Raw genomic sequence first — 6,111 nt, 5'->3', positions numbered from 1 at the left:
AAACCAGAAAACTGGAAGAAAAAAAAAAACTTTGGAGCAAGTTTCTAAGTGAAATGCCTCATCTCCCAAATAAATAGTCAACTGCGAAAAAAATAATATAAATTAGAGTCATTCCTTAGTTGATAAATCATCAATGGATATGAACAGGCAGTCTTCAGAAGAAGCTATCAATGCTATCAATCCTAAAAAGAAAAATTGCTTCAAATCACTACTGATTAGAAAAATGCTAATTAAAATAATTCTTAGTTACAGCTTACATTTATCAGATTGGCTAACATGACAGAAAAGGAAAATAACAAATGTTGGAGAAGATGTAGAAAATTGGGAATAATGTACTATTGGTGGAGTTGTGAACTAGTCTAACCATTCTGTAGAACAATCTGGAAGTATGCCCAAAGGGCTATAAATCTGTGCATCCTCTTTTATCCAGATATACCACTACTAAGTCTATTTCCCAAAGATATCAAAGAAAAGGGAAAATACCTATTTGTATAAAAGTGTTTTTAATAGCTCTGTGTGTTTGTGTGTTAGCAATGAATTAGAAATTAAGAGGTTGCCCATTAATTGGGGGATGGCTGGCATATGATTATGATGGAATACTATTGCGTCATGATAAATGATAAGCAGAATGGTTTCAGGAAACCTTGGGGAAATTTATATGAATTCACACAAAGAGAAATGAACAGAAACTGAAGAATATTGCACACAGTAATTACAGTATTATAAGGATGTTCAAATGTGAAAAATTTAGCTAGTATGATCATGACAATGAACCAAGTCAATTCCAAAGCATACATGATGAATAATGTTATCCATCTCCAGAAAGAGAAGTGAAGATCTCTGAATGGAGATTGAAGCGTAATTTTTATTTTCTTTATTTTTCTTCTCTTTTATTTGCCTATGTTTTCTTTTGCAACAAGGCTAACATGGCAATATCCTTTGGGTGACTTCATATGTATAATCAAATTCAAATTGTTTGTCTTCTCAAGGTAGGAGAAGGGTGAGAGGGAAAAGGAGAATTTGGAACTCAAAATTGAAAAAAAAGAATGTTAAAAATGTTTACATGTAATTCAGAAATATTTAAAAAGATAAATTTAAATATATATTTACTAAATAAAGGTAAAACTGTCAAGAACTGTTCAGCATAGAAAATGACAGGGCAGAAAACCCAATGATAATTTCTTGCAGGTGGTCACACAGACAGTGATCAATGGTTGGGATTCATTCTTTTGTTTTAATTTATATAATATGTATTAAATTTACTATTTATGCAAATTTTAAAAAAAATCTCACACTGCATAACTAGAGACAACAGGAAACAAGGGAACAAACAAAAATAGTCAATCTTCAAAATAACTACTAATTCTTACTGAAAGCAAACACTAAGGTATCTATAGTTTCAACATAACCCAATACAAGTGTCTATGACTTGCTCCCAAATTATCTGACTTAGCAGATAAGTCTTGGTAATTGACTAAAACACACAAAGGTTAAATGATTCATCCAAAATCAAATAAGTTGTAAATATCCAATATGGTATCTGAACCTAGATCTTTCCAGACCAGTACTCTATCCTCTATACCCTCCCGCCTCTATAAGTAATACAAATGAAAACTGATAAAAATAATGCAAAAATGGAAAGAAATAGTAAACAAAAAGCTCCAAGGAGCAGATAAAAAAAAAATCTTTTTAGAAAACAAATTGTACTAGAGAGAACTTAAAGGCATTAAAATATTCATTTTCTCAGAAATAATGTACAAAAATAAAATTTTAAATAAATTTCACAAGTCATGTGTGAACATTCTTAAGAGCTTCATTCATTGGGTTCCATGATTCCACTTTTAGCACATTACATTTAGAGAAGATAAGTTAACACAATCATTTGAATTGGCTACCTGCGCACTAGACAAGACTTATTTCTCTTTTTCAGCTTCTTAGCTCATATAAAACGTGCCATAAGATATCTTATCCTGGGGCAGACAAAAGATGGCGGAGTAAAAACAGTGACTTGCTTGAGCACTCCCCCAAATCCCTCCAAATACCTATAAAATGGCTCTAAACAAATTCTAAAGCAACAGAACCCACAAAAAGACAGAGTGAAACAAATTTCCAATCCAAGACATCATGAATGGTTGATCAGAAAGGTATATTGCACCATGCTGAGAGAGGAGAGCAGTTTGGTGTGGGCACACAGGCCTCAGCAAACCTGGAGCAGGCCTCAGAGGACTGAATTTTGAGCAGTTGTGGCAGTTTCCAGACTTCTCAACCCACAAAAGTCAAAGACAACTTAGAAGGTGAGTAGGAAAAGTCTGTGTCTACAGTGAGAGAGAAGCGCAGTACAGTCCCAACACCATTCCCCAAGCATGTTCCCTGGGCAGCAGCTGCCTCCTGAGCTTCAGGCCCATAGACTGAGGGGGAATTGAGTGGCTGATCAGAGGGGCATTGCCGGGATCTCTCTGCTGGTGCAGGATTCTCTTGCTTCACCCATGCTTGGATCTGGGTCACAGCTTTGGGTGGCAGTCCTGGGGTGAGGAGGAATGCTGTCATGATGGAGCTTGTAGTGGCAGTGGAGAGGGAATCTTCCTCACAGTTTCAAGACAGAAAAGAGTGCTTGTGCTCACTCATAGACCAGAGCACAGGCCAGGAAAGTACTAAACACCTCACCCTTGATCATAGCACCTTGGAAGAACTGAAAATTTTCAGGCACCTACAAATATCTCTGAAAAAAGTTGCACAACACCCCTGAAGCTTGGGATAGTAAATTCTCCACACTGGAAACAGACTCCTACCTTCACAGAGAGTTTATAACTCAAGTAATTGGCTGGGATCATGAGCAAGCAGCACAAAAAGAGTCAGATCATAGAATCTTACTTTGGTAACAAAGAAGATCAAAACATACAACCAGAAGAAGACAACAAAATCAAAGCTCCTACATCCAAAGTCTCCAAGAAAAATATAAATTCGTACCAGGCAATGGAAGAGCTCAAAAAGAATTTTGAGAAGCAAGTAAGAGAAGAAGAGGAAAAACAGAGTGATGCAAGAAAATCATGAAATACAAGTCAACAGCTCACTAAAGGAGACCCAAAAAATACTGAAGAAAATAACACCTTAAAATATAGATTAACCCAAATGGCAAAAGACGTCCAAAAAGTCAATGAGGAGAAGAATGCCCTAATAAAACAAAATTGGTCAAATGGAAAAGGAAGTCCAAATGCTTAAAGAAGAAAATACTTCCTTAAAAATTAGAATGGAACAATTGGAAGCTAGTGACTTTATGAGAACTCAAAACAGTGTAAAACAAATCCAAAAGAATGAAAAAATAGAAGACAATGTGAATACCTCATTGGAAAAGCAAACGACCTGGAAAATAGATTCAGGAGAGAGAATTTAAAAATTATTGGACTATCTGAAAGCCATGATCAAAAAAAGAGCCTAGACATCATCTTTCAAGAAATGATCAAAGAAAACTGCCCTGATATGTTAGAACCAGAGGGCAAAATAGAAATGGAATGAATCCACCAATCACCGCCTGAAAGAGATCCCCAAAGGAAAACTCCTAGGAATATTGTAGCCAAATTCCAGAGGTCCCAGATCAAGGAGAAAATATTGCAAGCAGTCAGAGAGAAACAATTCAAGTATGGTAGAAACACAATCAGGATAAAACAAGATTTAGCAGCTTCTACATTAAGGGATTGGAGGGCATGGAATATAATATTCCAGAGGGCAAGGGAGATACAATTACAGCCAAGAATCGCCTACCCAGCAAAACTGAGTATAATTCTTAGGGAAAATAAATGGTCATTCAGTGAAATAGGGGACTTTCAAGCATTCTTCATGAAAAGACCAGAGCTAAAAAGAAAATTTGACTTTCAAATACAAGACTCAAGTGAAACATGAAGAGGTAAACAGGAAAGAGAAATCATAACAGACTTATAAAGTAGAACTGTTTACATTCCTGCATGGAAAGATGATGTTTGTAACTCATGAGACCTTTGTCTTTATTAGGGTAGTTGGAATAAAAAAAATATGTATGTATAGATTAGATAGATAGATAGATAGATAGATAGATAGATAGATAGATAGATAGAGAGATAGATAGATAGATAGAGGGCACATGGTGAGTTGAAGATGAAGGGATATCTAGAGAATGAAATTAAGGGATGAGAGAGGATTTTACTGGGAGAAGGAGAAAGGGAGAGGTAGAATGGGGTAAATTATCTCACATAAAACAGACAAGAAAAGACTTTTGCAGTGGAGGGGAAACAGGGGAAGATGAGAGGGAGCGAGTGAATCTTATTTTCATAGGATTTGACTTAAGGAGAGAATAATATACACACTCAATTGGGTATGGAAATCTATATTACCCTACAGGAAATAGGGAGGGAAGTGGACAAGAGAGCAGGGAGATGATAGAGGGGAGGGCAGATTGAGGGAGGGGGTAATAAGAAGCAAACACTTCTGAGGAGGTACAAGAATAGAATAAATGGGGGTGGGATAGGATGGAGGGAAATATACTTAGTTTTTCACAACATGACTACTATGGAAGTGTTTTGCATGACTACACATGCATAACCTGTATTGAGTTGCTTGCTTTTTAAATGAGGGTGCTTGGAAAGAGAGGAAGAGAGAAAATTTGGAGCCCAAAGTTTTAAAAAACACATGTTAAAAATTGTTTTCACATGCAACTGGGAAATAAAAAATATGGGAAATGGGGTATAGAAATCTATCCTGCTGTACAGAAAAATAGAAGGGGAAGGGGATAAGAGAATTGAGAAGGTGAGATAGATGGGAAGGCAGATTAAGGGAAGGAATATACAGAATGCATGCCATCTTGGGGTGGGGGAGGATTGAGATGGGGAGAAAATTTGGAACTCAAAATCTTGTGGAAGTGAATGTTTAAAACTAAAAATAAATTTAAAAAAAGAGTCAACCATTAAAAAAAAAATGATGTCCTGTCCTTCTATGGACCATGCAACCATTTTTAGGTTGGCTCTGACAGATGACATAGAGCTCTATTGTACTAAAGGGAAGAATAGATACCCTGTTTTTTTTTTCCTTGTCTTGTGTTTCTTCTTTCTCAAATTATCTAGCATCTTCCTGACTACTGCAGATGATACTTATAGATGTCGATGGCTGTTGAGTCACTGTTACTCCTTTGTTCACAACATATCTCACTTATGACACATAGGGCACAACTTTCATCAAATGTAAGGGAAATATTATCTGACATACGCCATTTTCTGTGTCTTTCACCAGGCAACTCATCTGATTTTTCTTCTGTTTCACTATGTGTTCTCCTTCTAGAAGAGGTAGTTGGTCTAGAATTCAGATTTTGCGACGGTTTCTCTTCCTGCAATTCTTGCACAGACTCCTTTTGACCAGTTCCGATTTCACGCTGACACCCAGTTTCATTTGTAGATGTGTTTGGACTAGCAAATTCTTGTTGATTGACTGCTATCAAGTTTCTAGAAATCATTCCACATAATCTCCTGTGCTATTTCACAGAAAAGCTTGATTCCCCAAACAGGTCTCCAAGAAAGTCATCTGAACAATAGACAATGTGCTATTGCTTTTCATCATGTAATTGTTAGGACATAATATACTGTTCACGATAGAACAAAACCTCCTTCATTGTGAATGTGTCTTTCTGTGCACCAGCAAACTTCAACAACTTCAACAGCAATGGCTTTGGTCTAACCACAGCTTCTTGTTCCAGAGCTCGAATTTGTCAAGTGCTTAAGGCACCATCTGCATTAGAAAACATTTTGGTTTTGCACATTTGCCTGGATAAGGGTGGGAAGAGATCTTTTAAATCTGGCAGTGGGGCACAGCTCCTCCGGCTCCAGAACTGAGGTGAACTGGTGGTGCTGGTGATGGCCATGCCCCCAGAAGAAGGGTGCCCTGCCCACCTCGGTAGGTGATTTCTGGCTCCATGCCCTGCTTCGTGAACCTTTGGAGGACTTTAGGGGGAGAAGAGAAAGCCCTTTGCTGCGATGCCCCAAAGGAAGCCCCTGGGATTCATTCTTTTATTGATTAAATTCTTTTTATTCTAACTGTCACCTATAATTCTACCCCTATTCCTTACCCTCAACCAATTAAATAATCAGCATT

The 6,111-nt window shown here is 37.1% G+C and overlaps 1 pseudogene; it reads right to left on the bottom strand.

Moving 5' to 3' along the window:
* Positions 1-5,101: 5,101 nt before the first annotated feature.
* Positions 5,102-5,779, bottom strand: LOC114023826 (annotated as a pseudogene).
* Between the last annotated feature and the right edge of the window lie 332 nt (positions 5,780-6,111).

The sequence above is a fragment of the Vombatus ursinus genome, unplaced genomic scaffold, assembly GCF_900497805.2.
Source record: "Vombatus ursinus unplaced genomic scaffold, bare-nosed wombat genome assembly UNPS02014818.1, whole genome shotgun sequence".
Classification (NCBI taxonomy): Eukaryota; Metazoa; Chordata; class Mammalia; order Diprotodontia; family Vombatidae; genus Vombatus; species Vombatus ursinus.
The sequence above is the reverse complement of the archived record's forward strand: the minus strand, read 5'-3'. Positions and strand labels throughout refer to the sequence as shown.